Genomic DNA, 14,734 nt, shown 5'->3' with positions numbered 1-14,734 from the left:
AAGAACAAGGTATCTAAAATAATTCCCAACTAGATTATATTCAGAAATAAGGAAACTTCAGAAATTAATTATGAGCAGTTTTTTAATGGACAAATTAGATTGAATGGAATGCCTTTTCTTCTGGATTATCATTTTTATATGGACAGGATATTAAATTTCATTCATAGTCTATTTTTCAAAGATGGCTTTGCTACAACCATGAGACTATAGGATGAAAAAAAAGTCAGTATTTAATGGTCTTTGCAAAGCCAAAAATACATTTCAATTTTTGATGAATATATTACTTCTACCACTTTAACCTATTGAAAATCCAAAGAATTCTATCATTATGAGCAATATATATTGTGTTTTTATTATTATAAAATTAATGCATACTAATTTTTTTAAATGTAGAAAGTTATAAAGAAGAAAACTAAAATCACATATATTCTCATCATCAAGTGATAACAATGGATTTCCCTTAAATATGTGTCTTCATGCATTTGCGCGTCTGATTTTGTTTTTGAAAAATTAAAATCATATAGTAGAATTTCATTTTCTGCTTTTTTCGTTTATACAATAGCATGCCCCATGACATTAAACTCTATAATGTGACATTAATGGATGAATAATAGCCTGTGAAATGTACCCTAACTTATTTTACCATAATTTATTTAACTCTATCATTAGAAATGTAGGCTTTTTCATTTTATTTTCACTATTAAAAATAGCGATGTGATAAATACCTTTGCATATAAATCTTTGTGCGTAACTTTGGATCAATTCCTAGAAGTAAAATTATTGCATCAAAGGATATGAACTCTTTTAACAATATCAATTCATACTGTTAAATGCAATTCTAGGAAAACTACCAGTTTACACTTCAATCAGATCATCAAAAAAGTTTTGGTAGCTTCTAATATTTTAACATCATTTTGCCAATTTGCTGGTTTAAAAATTATATCTCATTGTCTAAATTTGCATTAATTTGACTATTAATAAAACCAAATATTTTTGCATATGTTAATTTCCTCTGTATGTGTACATTTATATGTGTTTTCTTCTATCTTGTATCCATTTTTCTAGTAGAATATTTACATTATTATTTTCAAACATATATTTTCATTTGTTAAATATAATAACCCTTGCCACATTTGTTGCCAATATTATTGACCAGTTAGTCATTTGCTTTTAATTTTTAAGTAGTCAAACTTTAATGTTCCCCTATGTATTCAGAGCTCATAATGTTTTAAACTTGCCATTACACATTTTAGTAAATAGAAGAGTTTATATATTAATCTGTTTATTTGGACAGTAGATATTAAGCAAAGCTGTTTGAGGAGTCCAGTAACCCCTTATTCAGCAGTCTCCACTGGCAGTTTTTGAGAGTTGTGATTTATACAAAAACACTCTTTCAAACTCAGCCTTCCATAACGCATTTTGTTTTTTTGTTTTCTTTTGTTTTATTTATTTATTTTTTTTAGGCAAAGCAATCCTTAGTTGACCTCACAGATTGCAAAGACCTTGTCAGCTTACGATCCCCCTTTTTTTTTTTTTTATGCCTACAACACCTGGTCTTCCTAGGTGGTCTCCCATCCAAGTACTGACCAGGCCTGACCCTGCTTAGCTTCCAAGATCAGAGGTGATCAGGCTTACTCAGCGTAGCATGGCCATAGACTCATAACCCATTTTGAATGGAGCTTTGAACTGACCTAGAGTCTTTTGGGAATTTTGTTTCTTTCCAGACTCAATATTATTTCCTGATTATAAAAACTAAATATTATCAAAAACATCTCAGGAATCTTCTAGGAGACACTGAATGCATATTGCCAAATAGCACTTTGATGAGTTAAGAATAAATGAATGTGAACCATATGGACTATATTTCCTTTAAATAAACAAGAATATAAAGTGGAAAGGTGCATGGTCAATTAGATTTGGGGCAATTTGGAAAAAAAAGAGTATAATTCAAGCCTAAAATATAATTCGTTTACCAACTGTATATCCTTCTCAAAATAAGTTGGGTCTCTGCTGGCCACAAGTGTCAATAATCCCTGAGAGAAGACAGGAATTCCAGGTGTATTTCTCTTCAACCTACATTCCAGGTCCCTTTGTGGCACTATTTTTAAAAGAGGGAGGAACATACAAAGTATATTTCTTTTCCTTTTATCTCAGTTCTGCCACTGTGAAATATTAAAATTCGCATTAAGCCAGATGAACCTCCCAGCCCACTCTATGCTGAGCCAGTCCAAATGAGTGTAGCAGAGACCAACACTGGTCACACAGAATTACCTTCGAGGAATCGGGCTGATCTAGCCAAAACTGCCATCTGCCCACAGTGAAATCTGTCAATTGTGGCTATTTATGAAATCTCTAGTTGAGCTTATAAATGACTCAATCTTACCTTGCCTACTCAATGTTACTCTCTTATCCAAAAATCTCACAGTCTTACACTTATTATTCTAAAAGAAGGAGGCAATAGCAGAATAGTCACTAAAAGTATTTATGAAATGTAAAGTCTTGTGGTGAACAATGAAAAGAGGCTGAGCTTTGGAATAGAGCCTTTTTAGAGTCAAATCCTGATGACATTTGCTATGCAATATTGGATATGTTATTAACATCTCTGCGCTTCAGTTTATTTATTTGTGAAATGGGGGCAGTGCTGTCTTCCTGCCTCACTCACTGGTGGTGAGAAAACATTACTGAGGAAATAAATATAAGTGTCTGATGATCCACAGCAATTATTTAGTACATGACATTTTCATAGGCCTTCTTTGCAATGTTCCAAGTCACACAACAAAGTATTATGAATGGGATTAGGAAAAGCAGTAGGGACTAAATTGCATATGAGATTAAAAATGTTGTGGGGATGTTTAGCCTTTGTTTTATTTTTCAAAGGTAATCTACATTCTTTTAACATGATACCAACTATATTTGTATAAAACTAGGGTATGTTGCTTGGCTTTTTTTTTTTTTCTTCTTAATTTACCACTGTTATCTGGAATTACTTTGAAATAAACAGAAAACCAGATGGAGAAAATTCCAATCTAACACAAAAGTCCTCTGCCAGTTCCAAAAATGTTAAATATTTCCTACAAAAGATTGGCCTCAGACTCTCTATTTCAGGCAGCAGCCCATGCAGGAGATTATTAGAGATTCCTAAAGCAAGCCACTTTTGCTCTTCAAAAGTTTATATTTTTGCCAAATTCCACCTTCTAAAACTCAAACTTTCTAAGTGAAGTCTGTCATCATTTTTTTAATTTTAATTTTCAATTAGAGTTGACAGTCAATATTTTTATATTAGTTTCAGGTGTATAGCATAGTGATTAGACATTTATATAATTTACGAAGTGATCTCCCCAATTAATCTAGTACCCACCTGGCACTATACATAGTTATTACAATATTATTGACTATATTTCCTATGCTGTACTTCACATTTCTGTGAGTATTCTGTAACTACCAATTTGTACTTCTTAATCCCTTCACCCTTTACCTGTCATTAATGTAAACATTAAGTGTGTTCACAAAGTCATTGATAACACAAAGCCAGTGGACCCCAAATGTCTCTCAAAACCAAGGCAGAAAGGGTAAGAGAGCAGTTTAAGATAGGAATCCTTATCTCAAGGCTTGCTATAGAATTCTTTTATTTAAAGAATTATCACCAAAGTGTGAAGCTTTCTATAAAATTTTGGAGTATTTGAAAATATTGTATCATAAATCCATACCTAATTTATCTCAAAATTTTAATACATTTTAAACATTTTTATACTTCTATACTTCAAAGAGAAATGTTTCTAAGAATTAACTATTTCGTGAGCTTTACCAAGACTCAGAGTAAATGAAACCCAAATCATCAGCAGCCTTTAGCTTATTCCTTATCCAAAAGTTTAACAATTGACTTTTATACACAAAACCATAGGCAACATAATTTCTATAACAATGTCAAATTTAAGTAGCATGTTCCTTTTTTCTGACTTTATTTCTCTATTCATAAGTTTACAGGGTATACTGTATTTAGCAGGTTATAAACCTAGGCCTTGGAGTCGGACAGAATGATTTCCTGGATTTGCCATGAATTATATGTGTGACCTTGGGGAAATGGTCTCTGAGCTTCAGCCTCCACTTATAAATTACATTGAGTAGTATCACCTTTGACTTAAGAAATAAAAAGTCATAATAATTTTACTGTACCCAAAAATATGTGAATTGTGTTCCACATAGCAATGGTAAAAGTTCACAATGTATAGAATATTTACACAGAAATTTTATTGTATTCTTTGGATTATTTTCTTTAAAACACATACAGACACACACACAATTTTCAGAGGCTCTGGGGTCGGTCATTCTTCCTTCTGCTTCCAACACTGAAGCCATTTTACTACCTTTAAGCCCCATACATACAGGATCGCAGAGTGAAAAATAGATGGGTACCTCAACTAAATGCTCCTTATAAAATATGTGTTTCCTCTGTAAATCAGAAGTTTTCATATGCGCGATCTTAGAGAAGTCATATCCGCTCTTTGGACCTTTTTTGCCCTTTTATAATTCAGTGGGTTTGATGGAACTGTGGCTGATATCTTCTCTGGGTATGTCTTCAGTGACTTGTTTAATAATTATAGCATTATATAATAAATAAGTTCATTATGCCGGAGTGAATGTCCTAAATGAGAAAATGAGATCTTAAAACTATCTGCATAATTTAATTATTCTTACCATCTATGACTACTGTGACAAATAGTCTCCTGATTGTAATAAGCAAACCTCACTATGCTTCTCATAAAATAAAGTTTGTGATGAACACTGCCCAAAGAATGCAGGTTCCATTTTACTAATAAGCTTAGTCTTTGTTGTAGACTTTTTGGAAACGATTAAATATTACAAATGTAATCCACATGTAAGAGTGCATGAAATGGTTGAATAGCAAAACTTTACTGAAACGAGAGAAACTTTTTAGATTACAATCAAGGGTCAACGTGGGTTGGGGGAGGAACTGGGGTGAAGCATAGGGAATGGTTGAGATATTGGGGAACAGGAATTAACCAGAGGATAGGGTTTCTAAGCAATGAGGAGATTCTTCCAAGATCCCTTAGACCTGGATTATTTTTTCTTGGTGACCTTTAAGCTAGGAAGGTTTCTAAACTCCTTTCAATCATACTTTTAGCAGGCATCTGCTAAGAGACTTTTTGATGAAAAAATAATAAGTAGAAAACATCCTAAATGGAAGAGAGCTACAACTGCGTCATTATATAGATTTGTGAAATGATGAGTTAAAGCAATAGAGAGACAGTCAATGGCACTCCATAGTTGAGGCAGAAATGCTTTGCATTTTCAAGACAGAAGAGTGACAAATGCAGAAGTGTGAGAACTCTATTCAATCAGGACCTATGGTGTGGAGTAAGGATCTGTATAGGGTGGAACATAAAAAGCAGATCAGACCACAGAACCTATATGATGAAAGAAAGAAAACATATGCCAATCAGCCACCATCACAGCCTTTCCTAAGAAGCCAAGTGGTACAGCGGGAAATATGAAAGTTTAGGAGACAGATTGCCATTCTTCCAGGCTCCCTATTTGCTATCCATGTGGCCTTGGTCAGGTGAAACTCTCAGAGCCTGTTTCCTCATCTGAGAAAAGGAGATAACATCTGACCTTGATCCTTCCTGTGTGTTTTGGTGAGCACGTGGTGCACACCAAAAAGTGAGAACCGATTGTCCACAATGTGAATCCTTTCCTCCAGCAATATAAACCCTCTCTTCTACGTCAGTGTTCTGAGGATGTAATGATCAGGCATCTGTTCTCCTTCCTAGAAAAATGTTTCTATTTCGTTGATAAAAGTTATTAGTTCACCTCTCAGAACTTGAATATCCTTAGGGAAAAAAAAGTAAGAGTTTTCACAAACACAAACTATGTTATTTCTCCTCCCCTCCACCAAAGATTCAATTAACAAGAGGGAAAGGTGGGTTTTTAACAAATTCTTCATGCTGAATTGCTTAGAGATGTACATTAGGCCTCCTTTTAGTAATAGGAAAAAATTATCGCGTCATGACTCAACTCTCTTTCCCACCTCCAGCAGAGGATGGCAATCAATCACCCGGACAGCAAGATTGATTTTCTAATTAAGCTGGCATTTGTATCTGCTCGCAGAGCCAAAGAAGGCTTCCCTGCTATATCTTCCAAACACTTTCCTATTTGTATTAATTTGCCTTCACATTTAAAGCACTTTCAAAATCAGGGGGAAAAAAGATTAGATAGCCACTCTCTCCATGCAAATATCCAATAGGATCTCTGGCTGCTTCAGGGAAGAATTACGTCATGTTATTGAGCAAAAGAGAGAAAACGTTGACAGGAATCCGTTTGGACTTGATCTGGCTCACACATGGATGAAATTTGCCACTACGGCCCTGCCCTTCCCCCACCCTCCAGGCCCAGCCGTGGACGCAGCTGGACCAGCCAACACAGATGGCTGGAGGAGGCAGGCTTTTAGCATTTCTAAAAGCTCCATTTCAAGCATTGCTTGCCAAAAAGCTATAGCAGGCTTTTGTGCAGGCCTTGGTGATGAGATGTGCTCGTGATTTAATTTACTTAGGGGAAGAATATGAAACCCTGAACAACTCAGCCGGATGCAGTGTCCTTAGGGACTCTGCTGGAGGAAAAACTTACTTTAGCAATTCTGGATCCAATGTGCTGGTGCCTTGTTGCCCATGACCTTTCAGTGAGAGACTGGGGAATAAAGCTGAAACCAGTAAGAAAAGCTTGCATCTTCTTTAGTTCATTCCTGGTACATCCATTACCTAATATTTTATTTCAAAGCTCGGTCTTTTGTTAATTCAATATGCTAATTTTGATTTGGGGAGCATTCTGACCTGAACTGAGATAAATTCCACTTATGTTCAATGTTATAAAGGAAGGAAGGGCAGGAGAGAGGGAGAGAAGAAGGGAGGAGGAGGAGGAAAGAAGGAGGGGGAAGAAGGAAGGAGGGAGGAAGGAGGAAGGAAGGAGGAGTGGAGGAGCGGAGGAGGGAGGAAGGAAGGAAATGTAATTGACGAGGATGGCTGAGGCAAAGTGACTAGGGGGTGTGATGGGCTTATTTAAGAAACAATTTGTTTTAGAAACCTTAAAAAAGTAGCCTTTCAAGTAGCATCATTTGTATTCATTAAGTAGCTTCTGCTTTTTGGTGGCACCACTCCAGTCATTCATGTCCCCCTAGGCTGCACAAACACAACCTGTTCCAAATTGGACTCATCTTCTTTCCCTGAAACCATGTCCTCTTTCTGACCTCTGTGCTCCTAGTCATCAGGTTCAAAACCTGGGGATTACTATCAACTCAGTGCTCCCTTGACCCCCACATCTAATTGGTTGCCATATTCTGTGAAGGAGATCTCTAGCTGTATCCAGCATAATTTATCATCCCTTATCTGGATTATTGCAGCAGCTTCCTCTTTCCTTTGCATCCTGTCTCCTGTTTGCTGTCCTCTATTTCACTGCCAGAGTAATACCCTAATTCCTTCTACAGAGCATCTTATATTCTGTCATTCCATGCTCAAAGACTTCCTGCTGCATTCTTCTGAGGCATAAACTCAGATCAGCAGATCTTTCTGGATTTTTTCATATGACACCCACGGTTTAGTAGTTTACATAGGAAGATAACACCTTTTCTGGGGCATTTGGAAATTGTGTTAGAGTTATACTTTTGTTTCAATGACTGGAGGTCACACTGTCATTTACTGAGGAGGACATTTAGAATCCTAGGCACCACAGCATCATAGAACCCCATGAGAAATATTGCTACAAGTCTTAACTTCACTCTTCCTCCAAATGTATATGCCCCTGGCTATGACCTTATCCACTTTCTAATCAGTCTTGTGCACCACTTCTTCCAAGAAAACTGTCCTGATCACCACCACCTTGCTACACATGCGTAAACACATTGCACACGCATGCCCGTGCGCGTACACACACACACGCACACAAACACACACACACGCACACACACACACACAGGACTTCATCTTTTTCTTTCCTGAATTGCACTTAGGAGACTCATCACAGTCTGCCTTTCACAAATTGGCCTGGCAATTCCTACATTAGATTGTAAGCACTTTAAGAGAAAGTAATCAATAGCCTCACTTTATCCGCAGTTTTCCGAAGTTTTAGTTATCTATGGTCAACTGTGGTTCAAAAATATTAAATGGACAATCCCAGAAATAAACAATTCATAAGTATAAATTGCATGCTTTTCTGAGTAGTGTGATGAGATCTCATGCTGTACAAACTGTCCCAATTCATCCCAACCTTTGTCAAGGGCACATACTACTCACCCATTAGTCACTTGGTAGCCATTTTGGTTATTGGATCAAACGTCATGACGTCACATTCTTTGAGTTCATTATTCAGTAACACTTATTTTACTTAATAATGACCCCAAGGCACAAGAGTAGTGATGCTGGCAATTCATATATGCCAAAGAGAAGCCGTTAAGTGCTTCTTTTAACTGAAATGGTGTTTAGGTACAGGAAAAACAGCGTATAGAGGGTTTCTCACTGAGATTTCAGCCATTCAATGAGGGTTTTGGAACGAATCTCTCGTGGATAAGGGGGGACTACTGTATAGTACTTGTTTTTCTATCTCTGACATAAGTTACACAATGCTTTATATAAAATAAGTGCTCAATATGAAGTCATCAAATTGATCTTTAGGATGAGGCTCTACACTGGCAATGGAAGTTAGAGGCCCAGGGAGTCAGTCAGGGCCTGAAGGCCTAAGTGGGTAGTAAAGGCAAGAGCAAACCATATTTTCAGACAGAGGAAGACTGACCAGGCAGAGGAAATTGGTAGCCCAGACAAGCAATCTGAGAAAGAGTGGCAGTAGTCCAGATGGGAGGTGAAGCAGCAAGAGCTCAAGGCCCCAGCAGTCAAGTAGAAACAACGGCAAATGAGACATCAATGAGCAGCTCAAAGAGGCACCAGGAAACAAAAGGACAATTCAGAATCAAAATTTATCTTATCAAGTGGTTAAGAATCAGGGTGGGCAGTGGTCTTTGCAGGTTGTAGCTGGGGCTCACAGCAGATATAGGGGAGCAGCTGTGTGGCAGTGGAACTGAGACCCAGCTGAACTCGTTTTCCCGAGGCTCTGAGCTCTTGTGCTGTTCTTCCTCTGAGGGTGGCATCATTCTCAACTCCATTCATATGAGCCCTGCAGGAGGTAATAGACCTTGGAAGCATTCAGCCCGTGTTGTTACAAGAGGCAGCAGAAGCTTTGAAAAGGTAAATCCAGGGGGTAGAAACATTAACAATTTAACTGTTTGAAGAATATTGTTGCAGTTGGGAGATGGAGAAAGGCCATGTTGCAGAAGTACATTCAACTAAGCTAAGTTGGACATATGATGCTCAGTTGTGAAGAAAAGGAGCTTTGGGGAAGGGAAACACTTAAAAGTGAATTTTGTAGAGGAATGGGAGGGAAGAAATGTTAAAACAACAAATTTTGTTTAAAATGTTAAAACACATAGTGAAAACAACTGGGTTATGTGCTAGTTCTAAAACTATGGGAACAGAGAGAAGAAAATGAAAGAATGTGCTAGAAAGATAATTTCAAAGGCAAAGGCGTTGAGATCTCAAAATGAAGAGATGGTAAATTTGAGTAATATTGATCTTTTTTGAAATAAAATGAGAGTAACTTCTGGAATCAGACAGAGTTTGGGTCAACTCTTTACTTAAAACTTACAATTAGAGGTCTCTGAACTGCAGTTCCCTCATCCCTAAAATGAGAGAAATAATACCCATTCTTATGGCCATTGTGAGGATAAAAGGAGATCACAAACAGAAAGCTTAGCCCAGAGCTTTGCAGGTAGTATGCATTCTATGAAAAATAACTGTGTTGGCAGGAACTTAGAAGGCCATAGGAAAGCTATTTACTAAAAAGGGTTAATATTGGGGTGTGAAGGGTGGAGGCAAGGGTAGTTGCTACAAAACCAACTGCCATATAGCCAGACTCATTTGCCTATCTCTCACTAAAGTAAATTTGTGTTCCAACACCCAACAAAACAAATCGCAGCACACCAAGATGAATGTAAATCCAGCATCTATTATTGGCAGCTTCCTTAATATTTTCAACACCATCAAAAAAGTGGACCAACCAGCCAGTTGGAAACCATTCAACACTAAATAAACATTTGGAATGGGTCCATGCCTTTTGCAAAATTACAATCTGCTTTAAATAGATGGCCTCAGAGGTCAGTTTCAAATATACTCATTGGATGTCCAATTTGTTTACTTCCATCCAAAGGCAATTTGGGGGCAAGCAACTCAGCTGCTTGGGGCATTAAGTACAACTCAGCTGCTTGGGGCATTAAGCACAGACCTTGCTGCTTCTTGGACAAGATGTGCTGCACCACTGCTTTCATTTTAAAAAGGCCCCATCTACCGTTGTCAGAGAAGGCAGGGGTCACCAAACCAGTGTGCAAGCCTTACAAATGGCATTTAGGGAGGAAAATGGAAACAGGGATCAAAAGAGAGCTCTGCTCGTGTTTCTGATTTGGAACCCTATTGGGTCTCTAACTGCTCCTACCCTTAGGAAAGTGATTTCCTTGGTTTTTGATAGATGGATAGATGGATGGATGGATGGATGGATGGACGATGGATGGATGGATAGATGATAGATAATAGATTAGATAGATAGATAGATAGATAGATAGATAAATAGATAGATAGATAGACAGACAGACAGTCCTAAAAGCTTATTTAAAAACTAAACATGACTCAAAAAATTGAATAGTTTTTCACAAAGCACTACTTAGGTAAAATAAATCAAGAAAATATAGACTATTTTCCCTTAATAAAGGTGCATGTTAAAAATAAGGAGATGTGTTTATGGCAATTCTTGGGTTTCTAAAAAACTGAAACACTTAAAAATTAGTTTTAGGTGTTAGATACCCCACCCTTTTCATCTCTAGTAAAATAAGAATTATAGTATTCGATAAGATTTTTAATCAGAAAAAAAATTTTTAATTGCCAACAACAGAATTTTCAGATATTGAAGAGACTAGTAAATTGGCTATTGAACTACTTCTTAAGGAAATCATTAATATCAAGTGTACTATGTAAACTAGTTCTCAAATTTTCCACTGATCCATCTTAAAAGGAGGCATAGAAGACCTGGTTCTAGCAAACAAGAATTTTCTTAGTAGTTTCAGAATATTTTATTTGAAGAAGAATACCAATTCTTCTGAGAAAGACTGCCTGACTACTCCAGCTTGTACTGATTGTCTGTTTTACCAAATTGTTATGGAAAACATATATAGTTAGTCCACTCTATTCAGGAGCTAATTATCTACAGCTTGTGTTTTTGCTTAATTGTTTTACATATGTTTGTTTTATTTCCCCAACTAGATAGTGAGCATTTTGAGGACAGTGGCCATACCTTATATTTATTCTGTACCTATCAAATACCTGTTCAATGCTGAATACAAGAAAACCTTCAGTAAATACTTACAGAATGAAAAAAAAAAAATGATTGCTACAGTTTGAAGTGGAGTGTCTCATATAAATTGTTACTCCAATTGGTATTATGGTTGACATGCACCATTATTTCAATATATTGAAATTACTTCAACATTTTGAAGTAATGCATATTAGAATCACCTAGGAAGCTTTTAAAAAACTTCTGCACCATGCTATATTAAAACAGAGAGGAAAAAGAATCATCAAGGCCTTTGCCATCAAGGAGATAACAAATCTGTGTCAAACCTCCTGCTCCTCCACCAGAATAAAGGCATCTCTGGGTTTCTCTCTACCCTCCCAGGAATAACATGTCTTTCCTGGAATTTGATTCATTTAGGTTTCTTTGAATTCCTCAAGTCCCTGATAGGTTAAGAACAAATCTATGATTTTGTAGATGATCCAACTTACTCTCATTGTTAAGATGAGAGCAATGATCTCTTGAGATTTTCTTCATCCTACCTGGAAGTGCTCCAAGGAGCTTACAGTTCCAAATGAACAACACAATCTGGCCCTTTAATACAATAAGAAAGGGGTAGAAGCAAAACACAAGAGGCATTTGTATTAATTCAGACTCTAAAAGTGAAAAATATAGAACATTAAATCACTGACTCATGAAACTTGAAACCAAACAACTTTTAATAAATTATTTGATAAGTTATTTGCATAATTTGCAAATTAATAAATTAAAAATTAACAAATTGTTTGCATAAGTTCAACGTTCTATCTTTAGTGGGTATATTTTCACAGACTCAAATAAAATTAGACTTTGTGAGATCTTACAGATTATGTAATCACACATAATTCAGAAAACTCTAGGTATCTATGCAAGTCTATTGAGAGCTGCTACAGGATATGAATGGGAGTCCAACCTGCCCTGGGTCCCCTTCCCCAAACATATAAATTCACTTGTATCAGTTTTCTATATTGAGTTCTGAATTACATATCATTTGAAATGGGAATTCCGATCCTTTCAAAACTATAAAAGCACAACCAATTAATCTCCCCCACATGCATAAACACACACTCCCCAAAACACTAGATATACATACATATTCTTGCTAAGGAAACAGGCCCTGAAGTAAAATGACTCCCCTAAAGTCATATGGCTGGCTATAACAGATACAGTACCAGAACCCTCCAAATCCCGTCTATTTTCTTCTCCACAGGTTCCCTCTCATCACTAATTAATCTTCCTGTCCTAGACAATTGTGAGTCGTCACCATGCTGGTTGATTTTAGCACAGAACCATGGATGAGCAGTTTAGTCGGATTGATGAATGAGTCCTAGGGCTTCAGAGACTCTCGTGTGACATCAGTTGGACCCAGGTGAAATGGTAATCACCAGTGTATAAATGATTTGGACACTGTAATTTCCCCCTGTGATTTAGTTTGCTTTCTCCGTTGATTTATTTAAAATGTGCTCTGCTACATCTCCCAACCTTGCTACACTTTGAGCGCCAATAAACGTCAAACAGATTAGACAGGCCCATTACTCAATGGGCACATTTCTAAAAACGGTACAAAGGTGAAATCCCAGCAGTTTGAGATGATTGGAGTATTTACAGGATGTTAGGAAAACATCTGCTTCAAAGACTCAGAGGTTTGAGAGTTGATGTAATGTTTTATTAGGAGCCTAAACCACCACTAGTCACTGTACAGAAAATATTAAGCCATTATAGAGTGAATGAGTTTTGAGTACCTATTATATAGAATGGGCTGTACAGAGATTGGCCCTCTAATAGCCACTTAGAGTGAATACATTTTGCTTTTATCAAAAGAGGAGAGAATGGAACTCACTTTTATAGCTTTACTCAAAGATAAATTGGGTAGAAAGAGCTGTTTTTTTTTTCCTTCCGTACTGACCACTTAGGTTTGGGCATATAGCATCCTTGCTCTGGTATAATGTCACCAAGCCTCGAGAAGCAGATAGAAAGTGGCAACAGTTTGCTAGATCTAATCTTGAATTTTTGTTTTTATTTATCTTCTTCATTACCATAGTAACCATTAATAAATCACCAATTAACAGAACAAAACACTATGCGCTATCTCATTTAATCTTTATAAGAATCCTAAGATATAGGTACAATTATTTCCATTTTACACATGAAGAAATGGGGTTTTGGAAAGTAACTTCCTTGTGGTCGCACATTTAAGTAAATGGCAAGGCTGGGGTTCTAATCCAGTCAGTTAAATTCTGATGTTCTCATTTTTGTCACTATCATCAATAGTCGTACAAAAAAAAAAATCGGCTTAAAGTTAAAATAAAAACCACTGCCAAAATAGGTCATTCTAGTTATTTTATGCCCACGGAAATTTATAATCTCCTTTAAGGAATCATCCAGAATAATGTATGTTGGTGGGGACACAGCATAATTACTAATAAATTAGTTCTAGAATCACACTTCTGCAATTTGCTCTTCACCAAGATTTACATACATCTCCAGTATTTTCTTTGTGATATTATTTCCTTCCCATAGCTAATTGGGTAGTTGATGAGGAGATAGCTAACAAGGAAGATGTATGCCTGAAGAAGGGAAAGATAGACTATAAACTGGGCTTGGCAGAAGCCAACTAGTATTTCTAGTCTAAGAGGCTAAATTCACCATATAGTTTTATATACATGCACAGATACACACATGCGCATGCACACACACACACACACACAGACACATACACACACACACACACAGAATGGAGAGTGAAGGGAAGTATTGCTTTGTTTTTTGGCTTTGCATTTCTGAGGAAATAGCAGTTAGATTCATCATTTCTCAATTGCAAATTTTGGTGCTATGTCTTTAGAATAGAAAAGCATCACTTGACTTTCAGTGTATATTTTGCTAATTGGTAGATTTTGCCTCTCAACTAAACTGTAAAGAGAAAGGGTGCATACTAAACCGATTGCCCTACTTAGGCAGCTCCTGGCAGAAATGCTGAGATGGATTAACATGCATAACAGAAGGCTTATCTGACCCTGAGAGACAGTAGAACCTGAAATAACCTTAATATCCTGTCAGCTTTCATTACCAGACCCCGCTGAACAAGTAAAGCCTATTTAACAGTCTGTCTGGGAGGAAAAATCCATATCTTGTTTTTTAACCAGGATTTTTCATCCTCTTCTGTTTTATGCTGGGGATATTTTTTCCACCTCACTTCTCAGGGCAACATCACTGCACTAGACCAAGTTATATGGTGTCTTGACTTCATCAAATTTCTCAGCATGTATGCCACTCCACAGCCCTCACATCTTATAAACATTCT

At 36.8% G+C, this 14,734-nt stretch overlaps 1 long non-coding RNA gene and 1 pseudogene across 1 annotated transcript in view; both read right to left on the bottom strand.

The window, feature by feature from the left end:
* The window catches only part of LOC120604405 (uncharacterized), an 85,998-nt gene that overhangs the window by 34,095 nt on the left and 37,169 nt on the right, over nucleotides 1-14,734 (bottom strand). The window lies entirely within an intron of this gene.
* LOC120604675 (uncharacterized) lies at nucleotides 1,539-1,657 on the bottom strand (annotated as a pseudogene).

The sequence above is a fragment of the Pteropus medius genome, unplaced genomic scaffold, assembly GCF_902729225.1.
Source record: "Pteropus medius unplaced genomic scaffold, Ma_sr-lr_union100, whole genome shotgun sequence".
Classification (NCBI taxonomy): domain Eukaryota; kingdom Metazoa; phylum Chordata; class Mammalia; order Chiroptera; family Pteropodidae; genus Pteropus; species Pteropus medius.
The sequence above is the reverse complement of the archived record's forward strand: the minus strand, read 5'-3'. Positions and strand labels throughout refer to the sequence as shown.